This window comes from Scardinius erythrophthalmus, assembly GCF_964197995.2.
Source record: "Scardinius erythrophthalmus genome assembly, chromosome: 23".
Lineage (NCBI taxonomy): Eukaryota > Metazoa > Chordata > Actinopteri > Cypriniformes > Leuciscidae > Scardinius > Scardinius erythrophthalmus.
In genome coordinates, this window is record NC_138243.1 from 27,879,130 (window position 1) to 27,891,777 (window position 12,648).

General features: G+C 39.2%; 1 protein-coding gene across 5 annotated transcripts in view; it reads left to right on the top strand.

Moving 5' to 3' along the window:
* pitpnm2 (phosphatidylinositol transfer protein, membrane-associated 2) overlaps nt 1-12,648 on the top strand; it is a 66,031-nt gene that overhangs the window by 2,116 nt on the left and 51,267 nt on the right. The window contains exon 1 of one of the 5 annotated variants that reach the window (XM_081354313.1): nt 10,831-10,938. The exons of the other annotated variants lie outside the window; for them this stretch is intronic. The gene's annotated coding sequence lies outside the window, so the exon portion shown is untranslated. Of the gene's footprint in view, nt 1-10,830; nt 10,939-12,648 lie in introns of those variants that run through there. 5 annotated transcript variants of the gene reach the window in all.

Genomic DNA, 12,648 nt, shown 5'->3' on the forward strand with positions numbered 1-12,648 from the left:
TGTCTTTGATTAATAAACATATCGAACACAGTCCTGTATCATCCAGTAATAATTTCAGTCTTGTCAAGATAATTGGGACGTTCTTCATGTCTCAATTGCAGGGTCACAATTATCTTGTCATGGAATTGTTAATTTTAGCTGCTATTCCACTTCGGAGCCTTCGCGCAGGACACTCCCTTTCGCTAACAACCTACATTTTTAGTTAGAGAGACCTCATAGTTTGCCATGTTCTTTTCAAGCACATCGATGGAGGGGAAAAAATGCTTCCCTGTATCTAATTATCTTGCCAAAATGATTAGGTTTGTCCTTAATGAATCCTGTTATGAAGCAGCCATCGTAGAAAGAATGAGTCAGAGTATTGATTGCCTCCCCCCCTCCGCCCCGGCCGGAGAACGCTTGCTAATGGCTGTAGCTCTGGCAGGGATGTATGGGTGGACGGTGGCGAGGCAGGCCGCTGCCAGGCTCATGACAGCATGCCGATATGACCCCGACACCGTCAGCTGCGGGTTGTTGCCACACCGGAAAGAGAGGGAAGCCAAACAACGGGCCGACACTACACAGTTGCACCTTGTTATTTATAGCCACATAGTAAACACTGAAATGTATTCCCTCCAAACAAGGCAACCGAGGGGCCACAAAGCTGCTACCAAACATACGTGTGTTCATATGGGCCAGGAAGTTTGTCATCCATTGTGTTATTACTGTGAAAGAGCCTGTTCTGTGCTTTCGTAACAATGACTTTTTTTTTTTTCTTGGGTAAAATGTTACCATGGTTTGAGACATCATGATAACTGGGTATATTACAACATAGTTATCTTTGCTGGAAAGTCAACCCAAAAATGTTATATATTACATACAAATGTAGAAATACAATTTTTTGATAATCGGCTGAATTGAATATTTTAAATATACTTTAATACTTGAAAAGATGACAAATGCATGTCTGGTAGCAAATCAAAGCAGTATAATATAGCTTTGCACAAAACAGTAGACTTTAAAACTAATATGATATAAAAATGTGCTATGTCTGAAACCAATGTAAAGTTGCTTATATATGAACATGCAATTGCACATAAGTTGATTTTTAGGTTAATTGTATTTTTTTTTCATTGTTCAATACATGTTAATTTTATAATTACAACCATAAACAACCTATCTTTAAACCGTGTCTACACAAAATGACAATTTTCACCTGAGATTTGGAGCCAAATTACAGGGGGCAAAAATGACTTTAGAAAGATGGCAGGATGAGAGATCGGTAGGTCTGTAGGTTGAATCTGTTGACTTTTCAGTGACAGTTCAAAAATAGGAAAAAGCACTTCTTGTGTTTTTGCCCCTAATTTGCATGCCTGTAACTCAAGAAGTATTAGGCATTGACGCTTGATTACAGATCTACCACAGGCTCCGCTCCTTCCTACTTTCACTCGCTCCTACGAGTCTACATCCCTACCAGAAGCCTACGATCGGTCAATGAGCGTCAACTCGTGGTTCAATCACAGAGAACCAACAAAATCACTTTCCAGAACCTTCTCATTCACGGTTCCATGCTGGTGGAATGATCTCCCCACCCTCATCCGGAATGCAGAATCCCTGACAACATTAAAGACAACTGAAAACTCAGTTTCCGTGAGCTCTTAACCTGATAAGAATTTTATTTTATTTCCTTTTCCTTAAATCCTCCCTTGTCTGGCTTATGCTACTCTGAGCAATACCGTCTGCTAAATGACTAAATGTAAATATTCCAAACATTTCTTTTGATATCTTCATTTTAAAGGCCCCTATATGGTTCAATCCTAGAGATATGGAAATTGTGTTCACACGCGTGATATGACTGACAGTCGTTGGTGTACAGTGGAATCTGTTAACCCGTGTAACAGTAGCACTTTTCCCTCGAGCGGACAGAGAGTGTAACAGAGACGCTCGACCCTCTCATCTCCAGACACTATATCTCTCAGGTGAGACCATTAATAAATGAAGTGTGTAGGTTTATGTGCGAGCGCTTTGTATCATGTTTAGTATAGCTTGTTCCGGAACTCCTTGAGTATTCTTGTGGGGGGGAGAATCATCTCATCAGTCATTCTGGCATTGATGCGTTCTGTTCTATTTCTTGCTGGATTTTCTTGGCAAACGTTTCCACTGGGCACCACTGGTATCTCCGCTTCCACATATACCCCTTGTGCTCGGTAATAAGCGTACAGTAGCAGGAAATGTGTTGGTGTTGGCAGAAGAGCTGTGTGGGCATATGCTTGGGTGTTTTTATATAACTTTGCGGAAAGTTACAAATAACCATACCATCTCCATCGACATCTCTATTCCCTGTTCTGCTCATTAGTCAGCTCAGCTGATCTGGAAGAGTTGATTCCCGCAGTCCGCAAGAGGAACGGCATCTGGATTTAGATCTGTTTTAGATGGCTAGATCCGTAACCCGACAGAGTGATCATGGGATCTCAATGGAATAGTTCAGCTAAAAATAACGATTTTGGCTGCACGATTATGACAAAAATTGTAATTGTCGATTATTCCCTTGAAATTGTAATTAAATTACGATTATCACAATTTACATTGAATGATGTTTTGAATAGTTTGGTCTTGGGACCCACATTTCCTCATGGTCATCAAGCTGCGACCCACCTTTTTAGGAATTATATAGGCCTATTATAATACATTTGTTTGCACAAAAATTGTTGACATACACAAGTACTGTCCCCCTTTACTTAATATACAAATACATTGCAAGAATATGACTAATACTGATAAATAAACAGTAGGTCTACGAGGTTAAGCTATTAAATGGCAGTCACAAACTAGTTTTTGTTATCTTGGTATGAGCCACCACAGTCATTTAAAAATATACAAAATAACCAATAAGTGGCATTTTGGGGTTGTGGAAACAACAGTTACCATGGTGATACTACAATAGTTAGGCCTACAAGAACCGTTAAATTGAGTGCCGGCTGCGAGCGCAGTATAACGACTGACAGGACATGAAATTTCGTTTGTCTGAGGTGAGAGACTTTTTATTTAGTATCAAGTTATGAAATAACGATAGAAGCCCGAGTCAGGCTATATGTCAGTGTTATTATTCTATCGTTATTTAACGTTAGGCTGTTATTTAGATCCTGACAACATCGCATCTGACCGCAGATACTGAATATGGACAAAGCGTTTTTTTTTCTAATTTAAAACGTAACGACGTTGCATGCTTGTAGGTTATTTTGCGCTTTATATGTAGCGAAGCGATATACAGCATTTGCGCGTATAATTGAAGAGTGCGCGCTACCGCAGTGTATAGGCGGATCTTTTGTGGCGTCATTGTTTATGTTTGCCGCGTTGCATCATGGGAATCGTGTGGCAGAAAACACCGCTAGATACATGTTGTTTTGCACGTTTGGAGGAGGATTTAGAGAAGAGGATGGTTCACTCTTGCTGTGTGGTCGATTGTACGGCTCGTTGGGGGCCTGATAAAAAGTTTTTTCGAATTCCCTCCGAAAAGGATCGTGAAAAACGAAAGAAATGGTTGTGTGCAATTAGGCGATTGAACCTGGACGCTCCGAAGCCTGGATTCCTAACGTTACTGATCGAGTTTGTGAGGCTCATTTTGTTCATGGTAGGCCTAAGTCTTAGTGACTATGTATTTATAGAAGATTGAATAAAATAAAAAATAATAAAACTGAGTCAAATCAACCGAGTCATATGTTTTCGCGTTCTGATTCAGGTGTCCCAAACCGCGATCCACAGCACCCAGACTACCGTATTTTCCGCACTATAAGCAGAGGCGCACCTTCAATGAATGGCCATTTTTATAACTGTTTTCATATATAGGGCGCACCGGATTATAAGGCGCATAGAATAGAAGATACTGCTGTCAAACGTTTGACTGGGTTTGCGTTATGCAGTGGTCACCAACCTTTTCAAGCCTATAAGATCACATCCAAGTCCAAATGTAAACCAAGATCTTCCACTTGCAAAAAAATATGAAAAAACAAGTGGCTGAGCTGTAAAACCTTGTTTATACTCGACGCGTCCGCATGAGCGCGAAGGTAATAAAAAAACTAGTAATATCCGCCTGCTCGGGCAGATTCGGCTTTACAGCGCGCGCGCCTCCGCATCCGCAGATGCACGACTTTGAGCCGAATCTGCCCGAGCAGACGGATATTAGTACATCTCATCATCACCCAGTTTGCGCGTCTAAATCAGTTGTATGGTCTGGTGTTCAGTCTAAAACAAAACAGTTGCGTCAAGTATAAATGCCTCGTCTGTTTGGGGAGTTGCACGCACAGTCAGCGGAGATCTCATATGGGCTTTGAATAACTTCGATTTTGTCACCAATACAAATTTTGAGCTTCTCTCCAAACCTCCTCCGGTCTTCAGATGTTAAAGTGCTTATATATTGTGGATTTTGCCCGCTAACTCTCTTGAAAGTGCTCGTCGCGTCTTTACAGCCCAGTAGCACCTCAATGCAGTACATAAGATCTTTGATTTGTTGCCACACAACCACTCGCGCATGCGTACAAAGATGTCAACAAAGATCCTCCTATAGGTATGCGCCAGAGAAACGAGGGCGCCGCCATGTTTAGAATATTGTCTTTTAACTTCCGTTTTTGCGGTCGCTCTGTATATTTCTATGGCATTGCTTTCCTTGAGTATTTAGCTTTTGAAGTGGATTTACTTATTGTAAAGTTAACGAAAGTTATCATGAGGACTGTAATGTTTAAAGCAGATGACTAAACAAATGTCAGTCGACCGGGAAGATTTTAAATCGAGCCGTTCATTCATAAATACGCAAAATCGCTGTGAAAATACAGACCGGAAGTCAAAAGACAACGAGCGCAGCGCTGAAAAGGGGCGGGACAACATAAGGTCTATAGGGATCTCCCAGTCACGTGACCCCTAGCCGCGTGTCAGCCATTTTGACGGAATACTTCAGCGCACTACATACATGAGAATGCGGATTATCACATGTTTTATGGCTGCGAATTGATTAAAATAATGAATAATGGTCACTGTATTAATTATCTTGAGCCTGCTGAAATGTTCCTATAAATATATTTTCTTTCCAACTGTGCAATCTGAATAAAAAATAGGCGAAATATATTTATCCACTAAACTGCAGCAGTCCTATGCTCGTCTTCCCATTAACAGTTTTTTTTTCTCTTTCTGGCATTTTATACCGGTTGGGCTTACATTTTTTTATTAAATTGACTATAAAAAAAAGATTGCTTGTGTGTTGGTGTTTATTCCAGTCTTTTAAAATAGTTGAATGAATGAATGCTCGAGAGGTGCCTGTAACGATGTTAAATAGGCTAACGTTAGGCTATTTAATGTAGGCTACACAGGGTAGAGGAGAACGACAGTCAACTTAGAATATTATAGCATTTTGGCCATAAACATGTAAATAGTGAAAATATTGACATTGAAAAATGACACAGAACGATTAAAATTGAATATTTAAATATTTAATCCAAATAAATAAATGTTCATGGTTCGCACTGATGTTATTCATTTGTTCTCACACACTTCAGCAGCGTCGCCGTCACTGGTTTAGACGAACACTGACCACTATCTAGCGCAGCGGCCGTCAGCTGGGCAACTCTTCACGTCATGTCATCACAAAAAGACATATACAAGAGTAAGATAAAGGAATTAGGAATCATAGATCCTTATGAAGCACCACAAGTTCTTCTTACAGGCATTAAATGTGTAGAAAAACTTCCTGACATTGAGTTCGGTGACATTTACAGCTACCTTATTCACTTCCCATCATGCTACACCGGAGCTTCATTAAAAGCATACAAAAGCTTAGCAGGCTATCGGTATCACGAGTCCGGATGGGTCAGCAACTCTTTGATTTGGACGCCAGCAGGGAAGGATTTTTCAATCATCACCGCAGGCATGATAGAAGAATAGGTGAATATTTCCCGACGACCTCGTATTATCACCGGCGGTTTAGCATTTTCTATACCGTCAAAATGGCTGCTCCAAATGGCGTGACGTCACGCGGGACGTCCCTGACTGGACAGGAAAGTCAGTTTTTCTGAGGTGAGAGACTTTTTATTTCAGTGTACAGTGTATTTCAGGGTTCTCTGAAGTAGTCGTGGTTCGCCTCTCACAACGTAACATGCTCTAAACAGAAACACACCACTCAGAATAATGTAAGCGGCTTTTTTTGTTGTTGTAACGTTGATTGTGGTTTTGAACGTTACGTAATCGTGGCATTCGTAATCGCGATTAGAAATTCGATTAATTGTTCAGCCCTACTTTGAATATAGTGTCAAAGTCATATGAATTACTTTAATAGTGTTTTTGTCACCTTTGTTGTAGGCTCATGCTGTTAAGTGTACTGCTGGTGTTAAGTGTATTATTTACATTGCAATACCCATAAATGAAAACATAACTTAATTTATTAATATTTCTTTATATTTTTTTATTTGTAATTTTATTACAACAAAACATCACAGAAACACTGAGACTGGGTAGGATGCACGTATATTGTGCGTCCAACATTGTTGAAATTTACAACTGTACAATTTACCTTCACCTGCCATGTCTATCGGATCACTTTCGGGTTGAACTTTCCGCGATTGCGCAACTGGGTTATAGGTTGCCAGGTTGAGGTGAAAAACGGGTTGAAATTGTATGGTGTGTGTGTGAATATAGTGCATTTAATATAAGAGCTGGCAACTGGTCAACAACATTAGACAAACATATTGGTCTGATTATTCATAAAGGAGTGTGGGCCATGCAAATTACAGGAGTTTCCCGGGAGAAATAACAAACCGGGAGGGGTCCGGGACATGGGGCTAAAATACGGGAGAAACCCGGGAAAAACGGGAGTGTTGACAGGTACGGCTTGGATTGACGTGGGCGAGTAGCCTAAATAATGACTGAATTTCATTTGAGGGTGAACTCTCCCTTCAAACACATCAGAAGCCTCTGTGTGTTGAAATGTTACCATCCACTGACCTCGTCCCAATTTCACAAATGGAAAAGTTGCATGGACCATCCCCAAGCGATATTGCGCTCATGCTGCTTGTGACGGCAAAGCCAAACGTCAGTGTCTTTTGAAATTTTAATAGTGTTTGTCCGCCCCACTTACAGTAATAGACTTGGAAAGGCAATAACACTGAAAGGACCACTCTATTAGTACAGACTTACCTGCTTCAACCTCTTTTGTGACATCAGTACTTCAGGTTTTTGTTTGTGTGTGGGCAATAGCCGTTCTCCACAAAGCAGAGCGCTATTATTAATGAATGCAATCAGGAAATGGCCAGTTGGTCTTAATAGGTTCCTAATCTTGGTAACAAATGGGTCCGTGGTTGTGTGGTTTGTGCCATTATGAGCTCTGAACATAGCGAGGAAGAAACTGTACATTTCTCACTTTTTTGCACTTGGATGGACACTAATAGTATTGGGGTGTGTGTTCACACCCACTGTGACTTTGGTTGATGGTGTCGCCTCCACTGAACTTAAAGAACTGACTAATAAATACAGCGGGGGAAATAAGTACTGAACACGTCATAATTTTTCTCAGTAAATATATTTCCAAAGATGCTATTGACATGAAATTTTCACCAGATGTTGGTAACAACCCAAGTAATCCATACATACAAAGAAACAAACAAAAATAAGTTCAGAAATTAAGTTATGTGTAATAATGTGAAATGACACAGGGAAAAAGTATTGAACACATGAAGAAAGGGAGGCGCAAAAAGGCATTGAAAGCCAAGACAACTGCTGAAAACTTACAGTAATTAAAAAGCAATCCAGCCCCCTGTCAGTGGAAATTAATAACAGCTGGTTCAGTCCCAAATGATGGCCTACAAAAAGGTCTCATTGCCAAGGTGTCACACAAAACACATCTCATGATGGGTAAAAGCGAAGAGCTGTCTCAAGACCTTCGCAACCTAATTGTTGCAAAACATAATGATGGCATTGGTTATAGACGCCATTCTAAGCTTCTGAATGGTCCAGTGAGCACTTTTGGGGCCATAATGGGAAGTGGAAAGACAATAATTTCACCATAAATTTGCCTCGACCAGTGTTCCTCGCAAGATTTCTGATAGAGGAGTGAAAAGAATAATGAGAAGAGTTGTCCAAGAGCCAAGGATCACTTGTGGAGAGCTTCAAAAAGACCTGCAGATAGCAGGTACTGTTGTCTCAAAGAAAACAGTAAGTAATGCACTCCACCGCCATGGCCTGTATGCACGCTCACCACGCAAGACTCCATTACTGAAAAAAAAGCATGTTGAAGCTCATTTAAAGTTTGCTGCACAACATTTGGAAAAGCCAGTGAAATACTGTGAGAATATAGTGTGTTCACATGAGAGCAAAATTTAACTGTTTGGATGCCATAATACACACCATATTTGGAGGAGAAATGGCAGTGCACATTACCCTAAAAACACTATACAACTTGGTGTTGGCTCTTGGACAACTCTTCTGATTATTCTTTTCACTCCTCTATCAGAAATCTTGCGAGGAGCACTGGTCGAGACAAATTTATGGTGAAATTATTGTCTTTCCACTTCCCATTATGGCCCCAAAAGTGCTCACTGGACCATTCAGAAGCTTAGAATGGCACCTATAACCAATGCCATCATTATGTTTTGCAACAATTAGGTTACAAAGGTCTTGAGACAGCTCTTCGCTTTTACCCATCATGAGATGTGTTTTGTGTGACACCTTGGCAATGAGACCTTTTTGTAGGCCATCATTTGGGACTGAACCAGCTGTTATTAATTTCCACTGACAGGGGGCTGGATTGCTTTTTAATTACTGTAAGTTTTCAGCAGTTGTCTTGGCTTTCCATGCCTTTTTGCGCCTCCCTTTCTTCATGTGTTCAATACTTTTTCCCTGTGTCATTTCACATTATTACACATAACTTAATTTCTGAACTTATTTTTGTTTGTTTCTTTGTATGTATGGCTTACTTGGGTTGTTACCAACAACTGGTGAAAATTTCATGTCAATAGCATCTTTGGAAATATATTTACTGAGAAAAATTATGACGTGTTCAGTACTTATTTCCCCCGCTGTATATGCTGGTGTAGGCGATATATATTTAATATATTATTTTTGCTGACAATGTAAAATGAATCAACATTGTAAATATTGCTTTGATTTTAATGTACTTTTAAGACCATTAAGTGCTAACACTTTAAAATAAGGTTTTATTTGCTAACATTAGTGAACTACTACATTAGTTAACATGAACTAACAATGGAAAATATTCACACAAAAAAAAATTCTTGCGACTGACAAATGTTTTTAGGATTTCTTTTATTTAAACAATTTTCCATGAATCATTGTAAACTATTCATTTCAAATTACTGATTTAAAAAAAAAAGTTTTTGTCATATCTCAAAAAAGTCCCTGTTTGACATTTTTCATGTATTAAAATGTTTCTGTAGCATCGCAGAATGAATAATTCTAGAATGATTGGGTGATTTTGTAGGGGAGTGAATCTGCATAGAAACTAATAAACATATTACAAGCATAGATAAATACAATAGAATGAAATAAACAGTGCTTTAGCATAAGTATAACAGTATTCAGGTTCAGACATTGCATTGTTATTTTACATTTGATTATTTATAGTCTTCACTGTATAAATTAAATATAATTAATATAACTAATTGATCGGTGTTCGGAGCAGCTGGCCTGTACGGATTACGGATCAACTACGAACCCTATACAAAATTCAAAACTGATTCAATGATACATAAATATAAATTTTGAGATACATATTTAATATCGCCAAAAAGCTGAAAACAGTCCTCAGGTGGCATTTTTGTCTCTCTTACACAAAATCTGTCAACAAATTCTGATCCACAATCACAATTTTTTCAATAGATGTTTTAAACTACAAACTGAGTTTGTAGATGAGTCTATTTTGTTTTCATGTGAGGTTTGTGTTTAATCTCCTGGCTGTAAAATGATACTCAAAATCAAACACCTGATGCAGCATTCAACAGTGCGGTCGATTTCTCAAGCCTCAAGTTATGCTAATATCACAGAAAAATCAATGCCAGCCCAAGTCCTTCTGTTCTACAAACTGATTTTTCATATTTGCTCTGCCTTTTGAATATTTACACGCAGCTTAATGTCGAAACTGCCACGTTGCATCAGAACTGCAGTATTTCCATTTATGGTTTTCATCATTACCAGCTAATTGAAGCCAGTAACGCTAGCTGGTGATTCTGACTTCGATTAGCTACATTGCTGCTAGTGTCTGTGGTGAGGTTTTTGGCTGCGTTTCGGCAAAGTTCCTCTCCAAGTTCGTATCTGATAGGGTACCAGGGCCAGTGGAATTTTCCCTCCACCGCACACAGGTCGCTTACGCCATCAGCCTCTTCATCATTCTGTCGAAACAGCCTTGTAGCTCACTTGCTAAGCGATTTGCATTTTATTGTGAGGTTTTTACATTTGCATTTGTTATCACAGCAGGTATTTGCAACGCAAAGCAATGCAGAAGGGGATGAGGAAAGATTGCCATTCAATTTTGTGCTTAGCATTAGTGTAGGTTTAAAATTATATGTTCCTCAGCGTACAGGTGTCATATTTGCATATATTAATCCCTATTATTGCTTGACTTTTTTTATTTTCTTTAGTTCATATGTAGTTGGTTGCATTTGTATGTCACAGTGTTTTTGCATTTTCCCTCCTAGCCACGTTATTTGTTCCTCCCCATTACCCAACAGCATATCAGCAGTCACATCAGCTATCCACCTTATGAAACTCATGCATTATACCCCGAGCCCCCTAATGTGCTCCGCCAAGACCAGCGACGTACCATCTCAGACTCCCGACGGAAGCCGTTTTCTCAATAGGTTTCATTTTTCCAGCGACCGGACCCTAAAAAGGCTTTTTAATAGCTCAGAGTAGAAGCTCCGCATGAGATGAGTGGCTGACGATTATCTGAGCTCAAATCCCCGTGAGGTGAGTGATTTATTACAATAATTTAAAGAAACGAGTGAGCACGGAGGCGAGCCACTATCAGCTGGCCCGCTCTATAAATAAACTGCCTTTTCTCATCATCCGCCCCTCACGTCAAGGGTTTGTTTGCGCTTCTCTCTTCCTCCATTTATTCATGTGTCTCGTGTAGCGGCGCGTTGTCTCCAACTTATTTGCCTCTAATTTTATCTGAAGCAGAAGAGACTTCGGATGTTCTGATAAGAATTTTATGGTGTTTTCAAAAAAGCTTCGTTGGAAGCAAAGCACGCCGCCCTTGTGTGCGATTAGTGTGAAGGAAACACTTTGGAATGGGTTATTCAGTTTTGGCAGCGATGCACAGTATCCCTGCAAAAGTATTGCACTTTACATACGAAATCATACTTTGTTTTCTTTTTTTTTTGGATTTTAAAGCAACAATATGTAAGATTTTTGTAAAAAAATATCCAAAAATCATTTGCACAGTGATATATTTCCTGCAGTTGTGTACTTACAATATCCCAAAAGTTCCCAAAGATTTTTAATTTCAGAGAAATTCCAATTTTAAGTAATGGCTCGTCCCTGTCGCCCTGTCCCACTTGTCGCCTGTCAATGACGTGATATCCGCGTTATCCCTGGTTTCCGCTCGTACTGCCATAGTAACCATGGCGACAGACGTGGACAACTGCGTTACGTCTAGCTACTAAAGCACAAAGAATCGACAACATTCTATAGTGTTTTCATTATAATGTTATGTAGGCAAGGCAAGTTTATTTTGTTCTGTTTATCGAAATTATCGAACTATCGCAAATGTATAAATTGCAATATGCATTTCGCAACAGCTTGCAATAACTGGGGTCATGAACAAAAGACAGAAAATCCCTTACTGCTCACTTTTGTAGCTTTAATAAGATTCAGTATATATTTAATTCATATAGTGAAAACTAAGCAGTGTTTTATTTTTACATTTGATTATTCAGTTTTTTTACTACAGTAAAACACAGCTGTTCACTTTCAGAAGTTGTTGGGATGTTTTCTTGTCACAAAAAGAATGTGAAACTTTTAATTTTAAAGATATTTTAAAGATAATTAAGTTTATTTCACACACTTTAAGCATTATCGCATCGCATATCGAATGTCGCATTATTTAATGAGTTATCGCATATCGCATTTTTCTTCAATATCGTGCAGCCCTAGTTTATAATGTTATGAATATGGTAGATTAGCACTGCACATCTTGCTCCTGAACTGTGTTTTCATCTAGTACTTCAAGTGATTCCTGACATTACCGCTTGGTTTCCAAGCCATGACGAGAAAAGATTTTAACGCTTTCCCCGTCATCGACAGAATTTGCCTGCAATCCATGTTTTCAATGTTATATGGTAGGGGGCGCTATTACACATCTGAAAGAGTACCGAATCTCCAGATCAAAACACGGGTGAAGAAGCAGCAGAAACAAGTGATAGAAGCATTGCTAAAATAACACAAGCATCGAATATATTAACTTTCGGGTGTTGATGGACTCGATCTACTCCATCTGTGTTATGATCATCGTTCTGAATCCCATCGATTTAGTCTTTGACAAAAACATGATTTTCTCAGCTATTTGTTTAAAATGTTGCTTTTTTATGGAACCCACATTCAAGTGTTGATAAAAAACAATGCATTGCACTTTTTTTTCTTTTCTTTTTTTCTGTTCTTTCTTTCTCTGCGTGTTCA